General features: G+C 54.8%; 1 long non-coding RNA gene across 5 annotated transcripts in view; it reads left to right on the top strand.

Moving 5' to 3' along the window:
• LOC138299907 (uncharacterized) overlaps positions 1-14,822 on the top strand; it is a 770,123-nt gene that overhangs the window by 302,257 nt on the left and 453,044 nt on the right. The window lies entirely within an intron of this gene.

Genomic DNA, 14,822 nt, shown 5'->3' with positions numbered 1-14,822 from the left:
GATGAAGGGCCCAGCGGAGCGGTGCTTGAGACGGCGGTGCCCAGCGGAGCGGTGCTTGATAGGAAGGGCCCAGCGGAACGGTGCTTGAGATGAAGGGCCCAGCAGAGCGGTGCTTGACAGGAAGGGCCCAGCGGAGCGGTGCTTGAGATGAAGGGCCCAGCGGAGCAGTGCTTGAGACGGCGGTGCCCAGCGGAGCGGTGCTTGACAGGAAGGGCCCAGCGGAGCGGTGCTTGAGATGAAGGGCCCAGCGGAGCGGTGCTTGAGACGGCGGTGCCCAGCGGAGCGGTGCTTGACAGGAAGGGCCCAGCGGAGTGGTGCTTGAGATGAAGGGCCCAGCGGAGCGCTGCTTGACAGGAAGGGCCCAGCAGAGCGGTGCTTGAGATGAAGGGCCCAGCGGAGCGGTGCTTGACAGGAAGGGCCCAGCGGAGCGGTGCTTGACAGGAAGGGCCCAGCGGAGCGGTGCTTGAGACGGCGGTGGCCAGCGGAGCGGTGCTTGACAGGAAGGGCCCAGCGGAGCGGTGCTTGACAGGAAGGGCCCAGCGGAGCGGTTCTTGTCACGGCGGGCCCCTGTTCAGCGGTTCTTGTCACGGCGGGCCCCTGTTCAGCTGTGCTTCTCACAGCGGGGCCCTGTTCAGCGGTTCTTGTCACGGCTTCTCACGGCGGGCCCTGTTCAGAGGTTCTTCTCACGGCGGGGCCCTATTCAGCGGTTCTTGTCACGGCGGGGCCCTGTTCAGCGGTGCTTCTCACGGCGGGGCCATGTTCAGCGGTTCTTGTCACGGCGGGCCCCTGTTCAGCGGTGCTTCTCACGGCGGGGCCCTGTTCAGCGGTTCTTCTCACGGCGGGGCCCTGTTCAGCGGTTCTTGTCACGGCGGGAACCTGTTCAGCAGTGCTTCTCACGGCGGGGCCCTGTTCAGCGGTTCTGCTCACGGCAGGGCCCTGTTCAGCGGTTCTTGTCACGGCGGGCCCCTGTTCGGCGGTGCTTCTCACGGCGGGGCCCTGTTCAGCGGTTCTTCTCACGGCGGGGCCCTGTTCGGCGGTTCTTGTCACGGCGGGGCCCTGTTCGGCGGTTCTTCTCACGGCGGGGCCCTGTTCAGCGGTTCTGCTCACGGCGGGGCCCTGTTCGGCGGTTCTGCTCACGGCGGGGCCCTGTTCGGCGGTTCTGCTCACGGCGGGGCCCTGTTCAGCGGTTCTTGTCACGGCGGGGCCCTGTTCAGCGGTTCTTGTCACAGCGGGGCCCTGTTCAGCGGTGCTTCTCACGGCGGGCCCCTGTTCAGCGGTTCTTGTCACGGCGGGCCCTGTTCAGCGGTGCTTCTCACGGCGGGCCCTGTTCAGCGGTTCTGCTCACGGCGGGGCCCTGTTCAGCGGTTCTTGTCACGGCGGGCCCTGTTCAGCGGTTCTTGTCACGGCGGGGCCCTGTTCAGCGGTTCTTGTCACGGCGGGCCCTGTTCAGCGGTGCTTGTCCTGTGTTTCTAGGGAGCCAGACCTGGCCAAGACTTTCCGCTCAGTCGCCATCCGACCTTGCGGTCGCGGGGCCCTCCTGTGATGGAGTCCTGGGCCCATGGGTGTCGTCCGTCACAACCGGAATGGGGCTGGTGGGGCCCTCCTGGGCAGCTCGCCTGCTACCTGACTTCTCCGCCCTGCTGCCCTTGCCCTCCTTCGCTGAAGCTCTGTGGCCCTTGCCTCCCTTTGATGATGTGGCAGGTGACGGGGCAAGGCTACTGTCCTTGGTGGCAGCCGTCTCAGGCTTGTCGTGCCGGCCCTTAGTTTTTTTTGTCCTCTTCACAGGGGGTGGGCTGGCTGTCCCCTTGCTGCTGGCCGATGTTCCTGCCCTAGGAGCTGGTGGACTCCAATAGCCCTGCACTATGGTCATAGTAGATGCAGGGCTGGTGGTGGCTGAGGTGCTTTTTTGACTTTTACCAGATGGAGGGGGTGGGTCAGTGATTGGAACGAGCTCAAGGTTGGAAAGGAAAAGCACTTTGGAAGGACAGGGATGGGTAGGTGTAGTGGGTATGGGAGTGGAGGAAGAGGATGTGGTTGTAGAAGAGTCAAGTGTGCTGTCTTTGGGTGCAGGTGCTTGTGACGGAGGCTGTCGTGAGGTGGATGGCTGTTGGGTGGGTGGCTGCCTGCGTTTGTGTGGTTTGGAAGAGGGGGTGACAGACACACTGGGAGAGGACACAGGGGACGTGTAAATGGCAGTGTGGGTGGTGACTGCACGTGTGCGGACTGTAATGGAGGGTGTGCTGGTGATGGAAGTACTGGCTGATGATGGTGTGCATGCAGGTGTGAGTGGAGACGTCACAGGGAGGGAGGAGGGAGATGAGGAGGTGGGGGACACAGAGGTGGTAGTGACTGTTGGCATGTCTGCATCTGGATGTTGCTTGGGTGAATGCTTGTGGGATCTGTGGTGCTTATGTCTGGATGAGCTGCCCTTGGGTGTAGAGGTGTGTGCAGGCTGGTCTGATGGTGTGGATGGGATAGGCAGAGGAACAGGAGACTGGGACTGGGTGGAGGGAGTCAGAAGAGGGAGGCTGGAGACAGGGACAATGGCTGCCGTCAGTGCTGAGGCCAGAGCGTTGAACGATCGCTGATGGGCAGCCTGACCCGAATGAATGCCCTCCAGGTATGCATTGCTCCGATGCACCTCCCTTTCTACACCCTGGATGGCATTCAAAAGGGTAGACTGCCCAACAATGATGGTCCTGAGGAGGTCAATGACCTCCTCACTGAGGGCAGCAGGGGTAACTTGGGCAGGGCCTGAGGTGCCTGGGGCAAAGGAGATGCCCGCCTTCCTGGCCGAGCGGGCACGGGGCGAACGCTGAGGGGCTGCTGGGAGGGCGGGGCTGGTGCGCTGGGTGGCGGCTGTACCTGTTGTGGCGGTGGGCACGGATGTTGCCGCCACCGCAAGGGAGCTCCCTTCCGAGGACGTGTCGGTGTCGCTGACGTCTCCACGGGTCCCCGTTGTGGAGCTCCACTCGCCCTCCGTCTCACTGGTGTACTCGGAGTCTGTTGAATGGCCCTCCGGGGACATGTGAGATGCAGCTCCCTCGTGCGCCGATGCCACTTCTCCTCCGCCTGATGATGCTAATGCACACATGAACAGGAAGACAAAGAAAATGGGGGGGGGGAGAAATGAAGACAGGTTGAGTGCATGCATTGGCAACACCGTTGTCGGAGAGGACAGACACAGAAGCCCCCTGCACTAGGCCGCGCAATCGGGGTACACTACTCAGTTATTGTGACTAGGCCTACAGGTCTATGGACGACAAATGCACACATGGGTGAGGCCGGACCATGGATAGCTGTACTTGGCACCCTACAGAGGTGGGGGGTGGGGGCACAGGGCCATGCCTAACGGAGGGGCCTAGCCTACAGAATGCGCCCTGGCCTAGAGATAGCCACAGCCCTCCTCCCCCACCCAGACACCTTCACTGCGCGCAAAGATAGCAGAATGTGCTGATACTCACCCCCTTGTGTCTGCTGTGATGTCCTCACGCGCCCATCCAAATCGGGGTAGGCCACCGCCAGGATCCGGGACATCAGGGGGGTCAATTGGCGGCTGGCACCCCTCCTACGTTGGGAGGCCGTCCCCAGCAGAGACTCGGCGGTCTTTCTGGTCCCGCGGCGGATGTCCTCCCACCTCTTTCAGCAGTGGGTGCCCCGTCTGTTGTGGACCCCCAGGGCCCGGACGTCCTTGGCGATGGCACGCCAAATGTCGATCTTCTGATGGGCGCTGACCTATGTGACATGTACAGGGAGGTAAAGGAAATCTCATCACTTTTCTGCCTGGTCAATGTGAGTGGCCCCCCTCTCCCCAACCTTGCCATGTGGCACATGCTCTCATCTTTCGTGCGTTGCACTCCTCATTCGCTCCCCTCCCCACCATCTTACATACACCCCACTCAACACAGGCATAGCCCATTCAACGTGCACCCTGTGTACTCACCTGTTGGTCTGGAGGACCGTAGAGTAGCGCATACTGGGGGAGGACCCCATCAACAAGTTTCTCCAATTCTTCAGAAGTGAAGGCAGGGGCCCTTTCCCCAGTCGCAGCAGCCATTGTATCTCCCAGACCGAGGTCACAGCAGCACTTGCAGTTTCGGTCCTCTCCTGTGGATGATCAGGTCTCGAGTGATTAATCAGATAGAAAATGGCGGTCACGCCCGCGGCGGTGCGTACCGCGGCTGTGCGTACCGCGACCGCAGGCGCCCATCCTCATTGGCTACTGAAACCCATAGGGTGCAATGTTAACCAATGCGGCTTAGCACCGCGGTCTTCGACCGCCTACCGCCACTGTGTGCCACGCCAGCGCATTGACCTCACATCCCACTGTCACATTTCACAGGTCAGGCAGCCGCCATTTCAAGGGCCCACATGGCTGAATTTCTACTGCGTCACACAGGCCTAGGCCTTGCATTGCCACTCATACAAGCCTTTCAATGCATAGCGATTCGTGTACTGTGCAAGCTGTGTGAACGAACCTGTGGGTTGCTTGACTCTGTGCTCCATGTTGTCCTTCCTAGGCACCATCTGCTGGGACTTGCGAGGAGAAGGATGAATCCTCCCGTGTACCGACCGCTGGTGGACCTGTCGACAATGGAAGAACGACATATCATACTTACATACAGGCTTGACAGAGCAACTATACATGAACTATGTGCCCAGCTGGAGCCAGACCTGATGTCCCCCATCCGCCAACCCACAGGGATTCCCCCTCTTGTGCAGGTTCTGTCAGTACTCCATTTTTTGGCAAGTGGGTCTTTTCAGACAACAGTGGCCATATCATCTGGGATGTCTCCGCCTACATTATTTTCCCTGAGGTGGGCGATTTGGCTACAGTGAAGGGTGATTTCTATGCCCTTGGACATATCCCCAACATCATTGGTGCCATTGATGGGACCCATGTGGCTTTGGTTCCCCCCAAAGAAAGTGAGCAGGTGTACAGAAACAGAAAAAGTTATCATTCGATGAATGTCCAGGTGGTCTGTTTGGCTGACCAGTACATCTCCCATTTAAATGCCAAGTTCCCTGGGTCAGTGCATGACGCGTATGTCATGCGAAATAGCAGCATCCCTTATGTGATGGAACAGCTACAGAGACACCGTGTGTGGCTAATTGGTGACTCTGGTTACCCCAACCTGTCGTGGCTACTGACCCCAGTGAGGAATCCCCGGACCAGGGCAGAGGAACGGTACAATGAGGCCCATGGGCGAACTAGGAGGATCATAGAAAGGACCTTCCGGGTCCTGAAGGCCAGGTTTTGGTGCCTGCATATGACAGGGGGATCCCTAATGTACTCACCAAAGAAGGTGTGCCATATCATCGTGGCCTGCTGTATGCTTCACAATCTTGCTTTGCGACGCCAGGTGCCTTTTCTGCAGGAGGATGGTCCAGATGGTGGTGTTGTAGCAGCTGTGGAGCCTGTGGAGAGTGAAGAGGAGGAAGATGACGGGGACGACACGGACAACGGATACAGTCATACAACAATATTTTCAGTAGCACACAGGTAAGAATCACCCACGCCATTTTACATTTACTTAAGGCCTCATGCGTCTCCACTGTCTGTGTTTCCCCCCCAGTTCCTGTTAACTGATTTGTGACTTTCCCTTCCCTTTTCAGAGCTGTATGACCCACTGCGTGACTTCTGCTTTGTTTGCCCATGGACTAAAGCTTATTGAAATTGGTATGTTGTCATCACAAAGTAACTGGACATTATTGCACCGTTATGTGTAATACATTTGTTAAGAATACAAGCAGACTCCTGTTATTTTAAGTGCAATAAGTGATTTATTTTAAGTGCTACATATAGGTACATGATTGTAAAACGGTGATGGGTGGGGGTGGAGTAATGTCCATGGCAGAGTCCAGTTCTCAGTCGCACAGGTGCATTGTCCATATGCCTGTGGAAGGATGGAGCAGGGGCAGTTAAAGGTTGGACAGGGTGACAATGTGCGACAGTGGGATGACATCAGGGGGTATCTTATGCTGGCGGGGGTCTTGCAATCCTACTCTGTCTTCTTGTGAGATCTCAGGTTCCGCTTGCGGGGTGGTTCTTCTTCTGCAGGAGGTGGGGTTCTGGTGGCCTGTTGTTGTGTGGGGGCCTCCTGTCCACTAGCGCCGGCGGAGGTGGTAGGCTGTTCCTGGCCTAGGCTAGTGACAGTGGCCCTTTGGGGTGCCACATGGTCCCGCAATGTGGTGACTATCTGGTTAAGGGCCACGACGATGGTCCCCATTGCTGAACCGATGTTCCTCAGTTCCTCTCTGAACCCCATGTACCATTCCTCCTGCAGTGCCTGGATCTCCTGGAACCTGGCCAGTTCCGTCGCCATCGTCTCCTGGGAGTGGTGGCAAGCTCCCATGATGGAGGAGAGGGCCTCTTGGAGAGTCGGTTCCCTGGGCCTGTCCCCCCCCTGTCGCACAGCAGCCCTCCCAGTTCCCCTGTGTTCCTGGGCCTCTGTCCCCTGGACGGTGTGCCCACTACCACTGCCCCCAGGTCCCTGTTGTTGTTGGGGTGGTGGGTCAACCTGGGTGCCCTGTAGTGGTGGACACACCGCTGATTGACGTGTCCTGGAGACAGAGGCATGGGCCCGCTGGGTGGGAGCTGTGCTGGTGTTCCCAGAGGGGGTTGGGTCTGGTGTAGCCTGTGGCTGTCTGTGGAGAACCGACTGTCCAGAGGTCCCCGATGGGCCGGGCTGGTCATCTGGGTCCTGGGAGACAGAGCTGCTGTCATCGTTGGGGGCCTCTTCTGGGGGTGGGATGGACATCTCTGGACCCTCCGTGGCGGTGTGGTGGCGTTCGGGTCCTGCAGGGGTATAAAGGTATGGTTATTGCTTCTGTGTGTGGCATTTCGTGTGATGGGTGGGTGTCCGTGTACCCAAGTGCAGGCATTCCCTTGTGGGGGCTTTTGTGAGGGTGGCTTGTGGGGGTGATGTGTGTGTGCAGTGGCCATGCTTTGGTGATGGGTGTCCATGCTTTGTGGTTGCATGCAGGGCTTGGTGTTGGGATGGGTGGGTTGTGATGGTGAGCCATTTGCAAAGAGTTGGTGTGATGGGGGTGGGGGTGAGGGTGGGGGTATGATTTGGCATGCAGGTGGGGTGGGGGTGGGAAGCAGTAGTGAAGATTTGACTTACCAGAGTCCATTCCTCCGCCTACTCCTGCGAGGCCCTCAGGATGCAGGATGTGCAAGACTTCCTCCTCCCATGCTGTAAATTCTGGGGGAGTAGGTGGGGGTCCGCCGCCAGTCTTCTGCACCGCAATGTTGTGCCTTGATACCATGGAACGCACGTTCCCCCGTAGGTCGTTCCAGCGCTTCCTTATGTCATCCCGATTGCGTGGATGCTGTCCCACCGTGTTGACTCTGTCCACTATCCTTTGCCATAGCTCCATCTTCCTGGCAATTGTGGTGTGCTGCACCTGTGCCCCGAAGAGCTGGGGCTCTACACAGACTATTTCCTCCACCATGACCCTGAGTTCTGCGTCAGTGAACCTGGGGTGTCTTTGGGGTGCCATGGGGTGGTGTGGATGAGGTGTGGGGTGGCGTTTGTGGTGATGAGTGTGGTGCGTGTGGTGGTGTGTGGTGTTTGGTGCGTGGATTCTGTGTGGGTGATGGTGTTGTGTGCCTCTGTGTTGTGGGATTGTCTATTCTGTGCTCTCTCTCTAGCCTTCGTCAATAATTTCGGTTCGTAGGGGTTTGTGGGTGATGTGGGTGTGTGTTTTATATTGTGTTGGGTGTGTGGGAGTGGTGTTAGTATGTGTATCAGGTGTGTGTGTTTCAAACTGACCAATGTGGCTGAGTTTTCTATGTGTGTGTGTATTTTGACCGCGGCGGTGTGTACCGCCAATGGAATACCGCGTTTGAAAGACCGCCGCGTGGATTTGTGGGTCGGAATGGTATGGGCGTATTTCTGTTAGCGTGACGGTGGAGGTTTGGTCATCGCCATTTTTTCGCTGACCTTTGGTGTGGCGGACTTTTGTGGATGTCGGGTTTTTGGCGGTTTGCAAGTTGCAGGTCAGAATGACCGTGGCGGTTTACCGCGGCGGTGTTATGGCGGTCTTCTGACTGGCGGTAAGCGCCTTTTACCGCCGAGGTCAGAATGACCCCCTTTGTCCTTTTGTGAAAAGTGTATGGCACCTTGGCACTACATTCACTCTAGGTGTAAAACAATAACATAGTAAATGGCATTAAATGTATATATATATGTTTGATGGCATGTGTAGCTGCAGATACACATGCTGTGCATATCCCGCCATCTAGTGTTGGGCTTGGAGTGTTACAAGTTGATTTTCTTCGAAGAAGTCTTTTCGAGTTACGAGATCGAGGGACTCTTCCCCTTTCGGCTCCATTGCGCATGGGCGTCGACTCCATCTTAGATTGTTTTCTTTCCGCCATCGGGTTCGGACGTGTTCCTCTTCGCTCCGTATTTCGGTTTGGAAAGTTAGTTAAATCTCGGAAAATTTGACGGTATTGTTTGTGTTCGGTATCGGGTTAGTTATAGCAGATCGACACTGAATAAAAGAAGAGCTCCGGTAGCCCTTTGGGGCTTCTAACCCCCGACGGGGCCTGGTCGGCCCCACCGCGTGCGTCTTCAAGGCTCATGGAACGGATCCCATTCCGCTTCTGCCCCGAATGCCACAATAAGTATCCTTACACAGATCAGCATTTGGTCTGTAATTTGTGTTTGTCCCCCGAACACAAAGAGGATACTTGCGAGGCCTGTCGGGCATTTCGGTCGAAGAAGACGCTACGGGACCGGAGAGCTCGAAGGCTTCAAATGGCATTGGTGCCGTCAGGACACCACAACGTCAAGGAAGAGGAGACTTTCTCCATTGCCGACTTGGACTCGGACGAGGCCGAAAGTGAGCAGCCGACGAAAACCGTGAGTAAAACTGCCCCGGCCAAAACTCACGCCAAAATAATGAAGGCCCAGGGGACGCCACCGCCAGCAGGCCATGGTTTAACCCGTAAACACAATGACCAACCATCGGCACCGAAAAAGGGCACACACGTGTCGAAGTCATCCGACTCCGATCGAGATACCGGCACAGAGTATACTCGGCGCCGAGATACTGGCTCCGACCAAACTCGACATCGAGATACCGGCTCCGACCAAAGTCGGCACCGAGAGATCGCCACCCCGAAACCGAAAAAGGTGGCTTCGGAGCCGAAAAAGACTGCGGAAAAAGTTTTGGTGCCGAAACACCCAGCATCAGAGCCGAAACAAAAGCTCTTATTCCGAAGAATACGGCCTTTCAGCACAACTACAAGGCCATAAATTTGGACAAGAATTAGAGATGGGGGAGCCAGACTATACACAAAGAAGGCTCCATATTCAAAAAGATACAGGGAAAATAAGAACTCTTCCCCCTATTAAAATGAAAAGGAAACTTGCTTTCCAAGACACAGATAAACAGCCAAAAGCAAAAGTGGCTAAAGAAAAAACTCCACCACGTTTTTCGCCACCACCATCGCCACAGCGCTCACCGCAACTGTCACCAATTGCAACACACCCAATAATGCAATCTCCAACGCACACAGTGATGAGCCATGATGACCGAGATGCATGGGATCTATACGATGCACCAGTATCTGACAATAGTCCTGATTGCTACCAGGCAAGACCGTCACCACCAGAAGACAGTACTGCTTACATGCAGGTGGTGTCCAGAGCAGCTGCATTTCACAATGTAGCACTGCATGCTGAACCTATTGAGGATGACTTTTTATTTAATGTTTTGTCAGCAACACACAGCCAGTACCAGAGTCTGCCGATGTTACCAGGGAACAAGTGTTTCAAGACCCAGTCAAATGCAGAGCCATTACTCCGAGGGTCGAAAAAAAGTACAAGCCTCCCCTACAGACTCTGTGTACATCACGCAACAACTAACACCTGACTCAGTGGTAGTAGGCACAGCCCACAAAAGGGCAAACTCACAGATCTCTGGAGATGCACCACCACCCGACAAAGAAAGTCGAAAGTTTGATGCAGCGGAGAAAAGAGTTGCAGCACAGGCAGCCAATCAGTGGCGTATTGCCAATTCACAGGCTTTATTGGCAAGATATGACAGGACTCATTGGGATGAAATGCAGCATTTTATTAAACATCTTCGCAAGGAGTTTCAAAAGCGTGCACAACAAGTGGTGAAGGAGGGCCAAAGTATCTCCAACAACCAGATACGATCGGCTATGGACGCAGCGGACACAGCAGCCAGAACTGTAAACACAACGGTCACTATTCGGAGACACGCATGGCTACGCACCTCCGTATTTAAGCCAGAGATCCAGCAGGCTGTGCTTAATATGCCATTTAATGGACAACAGTTGTTTGGGCCGGAGATGGATACAGCTATAGAGAAGCTAAAGAAAGACACTGACACGGCCAATGCCATGGGCGTGCTCTACTCCCCACAGAGCAGAGGCACCTTTTGGAAACCACACTTTAGAGGGGGGTTTCAAGCCCAAAGCACAGAACCCTCAACCTCACAGGCCGGACCCACATACCTGGGCCAGTACCAAAAAGGAGGAGGCTTTCGGGGACAATATAGAGGTGGACAGTTCCCTAAAACCAGAGGGAAATTCCAAAGCCCAAAGACCCCACAAACTAAACAGTGACTTCAATGTCACAAATCCCCAACACACAACATCAGTGGGGGGGAGACTCACAGATTATTACAAAAATTGTGAAGAAAGAACTATAGACTTGTGGGTCCTAGCCATTATCCAACATGGTTATTGCATAGAATTCCTACAATTACCACCAAACGTGCCTCCAAAAACACAGAACATGTCCAAACAGCACTTAGATCTATTGCAACTAGAAGTCCAAGCGTTGTTACAAAAAGAGGCAATAGAACTGGTACCCAAACATCAGAAAGGAACAGGCGTTTATTCCCTGTATTTTCTAATACCAAAAAAGGACAAAATTCTGAGACCCATCTTAGATCTCAGAACACTAAGAGGGTCATTCTGACCCCGGCCGGCGGCGGAAGCCGCCGGCCTGGTGGAGACCGCCAGAATACCGCTGCGCTGTCAAAATACCACCGCGGTTATTCTGGGTTTCCCGCTGGGCTGGCGGGCGACCGCCAGAAGGCCGCCCGCCAGCCCAGCGGGAAACACCTTCCCACGAGGAAGCCGGCTCCGAATGGAGCCGGTGGAGTGGGAAGGGTGCAACGGGTGCAGTAGCACCCGTCGCGATTTTCAGTGTCTGCATGGTAGACACTGAAAATCTTTTAGGGGCCCTCTTACGGGGGCCCCTGCAGTGCCCATGCCATTGGCATGGGCACTGCAGGGGCCCCCAGGGGACCCACGACACCCCTCACCGCCATCCTGTTCCTGGTGGGCAAACCCACCAGGAACAGGATGGCAGTGACGGGGTCGGAATCCCCATGGCGGCGCAGCAAGCTGCGCCGCCATGGAGGATTCCCATGGGCAGCGGAAAACCGGTGGGAGACCGCCGGTTTTCCGCTTCTGACCGCGGCCAAACCGCCGCGGTCAGAATGCCCATGGGAGCACCGCCAGCCTGTTGGCGGTGCTCCCGCGGTCGTTGACCCGCCAGGGTCAGAATGACCCCCTAAATCTTTACATCAATTCAGATGACTTTCACATGGTAACACTTCAAGACGTGATCCCCTTGCTCAAACAGCAAGACTACATGTCAACATTAGATCTCAAGGATGCTTACTTCCATATACCCATACGTTCGATGGCATGTGTAGCTGCAGATTCACATGCTGTGCACATCCCGCCATCTGGTGTTGGGCTCGGAGTGTTACAAGTTGTTTTTCTTCGAAGAAGTCTTTTCGAGTCACGAGACCGAGGGACTCCTCCCATTTCGACTCCATTGCACATGGGCGTCGACTCCATCTTAGATTGTTTTTTTTCCGCCATCGGGTTCGGACGTGTTCCTTTTCGCTCCGTGTTTCGGGTCGGAAAGTTAGTTAGAATCTCGGAAAAAACGTCGGTATTGTTTGCGTTCGGTATCGGGTTAGTTACAACAGATCGACACCGAATTTAGAAGAGTTCCGGTGGCCCTTCGGGGTTTTTTCGATTCTCCCGTCGGGGCCTGGTCGGCCCGGCCACGTGTGAATTCAAGGCTGATTGAACGGACCCCATTCCGCTTCTGTCCAAAATGCCATAACAAGTATCCGTATACGGATCAGCATCTGGTCTGTAACTTGTGCTTGTCCCCAGAGCACAAGGAAGATACTTGTGAGGCCTGTCGAGCGTTTCGGTCCAGAAAGACGTTAAGAGACCGAAGAGCCAGAAGACTGCAGATGGCGTCGACGCCGACAGAACAAGAGCATTTCGAGAAAGAAGAGGAAGCTTTCTCTATCCACGAATCGGACTCGGAAGAGCTCGAGGCCGTAGAAACGCCTAAAACCGTGAGTAAGACGTCGAAACATAAGACTCATGAGAAGTCAACAAGAGCCCAGGGGACGCCACCGCCAACAGGCCATGGCTTTACCCAAAAAAGCGGTGACCGAGCCAAGGCACCGAAAAAAGGCACGCTGGTGTCGAAGTCATCCGACTCCGGTCGAGATACCGCCACACAGCAATCTCGGACCCGAGACATCGGCTCTGAGAAATCTCAGCACCGTGACAGCGGCACCGAACAAATTCGGCACCGAGATACCACCACGCCGAAAATTACAAAGGTTTCTTCGGAGCCTAAAAAGACCTCCGAAAAAGTTTCGGTTCCGAAACATCCAGCCTCGGAGCCGAGAACAGGTTCCTATACAGAGGAACAAGGATTAGCCTCACAAATGAAAAAACATAGATTTGGAGAGGAACTTCAAGCTGTAGAGCCAGACTATACTCAAAGGAGGCTCCACATTCATCAAGACACAGGGAAGATAACCACTCTTCCTCCAATTAAAACAAAAAGAAAACTTGCCTTTCACGAAAAGGACAAGGAGCCACAGGCAAAGGTGGCAAAGAAAACAACTACACCACCTTCTTCACCACCATCAGTGCACACATCACCAGTAGCAACTCCTCCACTGATGCACTCACCGACTCATACTGCCATGAGTCAAGATGATCCCGATGCATGGGACCTTTACGATGCTCCAGTATCGGACAACAGCCCAGACTCGTACCCTACCAGGCCGTCCCCTCCTGAGGACAGTACATCTTACACACAGGTGATCGCAAGGGCAGCTGCTTTCCATACCGTCACCTTGCATTCAGAGCCAATTGAGGATGACTTCTTGTTTAACACGCTAACCTCCACTCATAGCCAGTACCAAAGACTACCTATGCTCCCAGGAATGCTAAAACATTCAAAACAAATCTTTCAGGATCCTGTTAAAGGCCGAGCCATAACTCCAAGGGTGGAGAAAAAGTACAAGCCACCGCCAACAGATCCTGTTTATATTACAACGCAGTTAACTCCAGACTCAGTAGTTGTCGGGGCAGCTCGTAAGAGAGCAAACTCTCATACCTCGAGAGACGCACCACCTCCAGACAAAGAGAGTCGCAAATTTGATGCTGCGGGCAAAAGGGTTGCAGCACAAGCAGCAAACCAATGGCGCATTGCCAATTCACAAGCGCTTTTGGCAAGATATGACAGAGCTCACTGGGATGAGATGCAACATTTGATAGAACACTTAGCCTAGGAGTTCCAAAAAAGAGCACAACAAGTGGTGGAAGAAGGACAAAGTATCTCTAATAATCAGATACGGTCTTCAATGGATGCAGCAGATACGGCTGCAAGGACAGTAAATACTGCAATAACAATAAGAAGGCACGCATGGCTCCGCACGTCAGGTTTCAAGCCGGAAATTCAACAAGCCGTGCTAAATATGCCATTTAATGAACAGCAGTTGTTTGGGCCGGAAGTCGACACTGCTATTGAGAAACTCAAAAAAGACACTGATACGGCAAAAGCCATGGGTGCACTCTACTCCCCGCAGAGCAGAGGCACCTTTCGCAAAACACCTTTTAGGGGAGGGTTTCGAGGACAACCTACAGAAACCACAACATCACAAACAAGGCCCACTTACCAAAGAAGTAGAGGAAAATTCCAAAGCCCCAAAAGTCCTCAAAATAAGCAGTGACTCATAAGTCACACATCCCCATCACATAACACCTGTGGGGGGAAGATTAAGCCAATTTTACAAACATTGGGAGGAGATAACAACAGATACTTGGGTACTAGCAATTGTCCAGCATGGTTATTGCATAGAATTTCGCGAATTCCCTCCAACAGTCCCACCGAAAACACACAGTATGTCGAAACAACATATAAATCTTCTAGGATTAGAAGTTCAAGCACTGCTCCAAAAAGAAGCAATAGAATTAGTACCAAAACAAGAACTAAACACAGGAGTTTACTCACTGTACTTTCTGATACCCAAAAAAGACAAAACACTAAGGGGGTCATTCTGACCCTGGCGGCCGGTGACCGCCAGGGTCACCGACCACGGGAGCACCGCCAACAGGCTGGCGGTGCTCCCGAGGGCATTCTGACCGCGGCGGTTCAGCCGCGGCCAGAAAGGGTAAACCGGCGGTCTCCCGCCGGTTTACCACTGCCCTTGTGAATCCTCCATGGCTGCGGAGCGACCCGCCAGGAACAGGATGGCGGTAGGGGGTGCCGCGGGGCCCCTGGGGGCCCCCGTAAGAGGGCCCTGCAAAGTATTTCAGTGTCTGCTAAGCAGACACTGAAATACGCGACGGGTGCAACTGCACCCGTCGCACCCCTGCAACTACGCCGGCTCAATTCTGAGCCGGCGTCCTCGTTGCAGGGGCATTTCCTCTGGGCCGGCGGGCGCTCTTTTGGAGAGCGCCCGCCGGCCCAGAGGAAATGTCTGAATGGCCGCCGCGGTCT

The sequence above is a fragment of the Pleurodeles waltl genome, chromosome 6 (genome assembly GCF_031143425.1).
Source record: "Pleurodeles waltl isolate 20211129_DDA chromosome 6, aPleWal1.hap1.20221129, whole genome shotgun sequence".
NCBI classification, from domain to species: domain Eukaryota; kingdom Metazoa; phylum Chordata; class Amphibia; order Caudata; family Salamandridae; genus Pleurodeles; species Pleurodeles waltl.
This window is presented reverse-complemented; position numbering and strand designations above follow the sequence as displayed.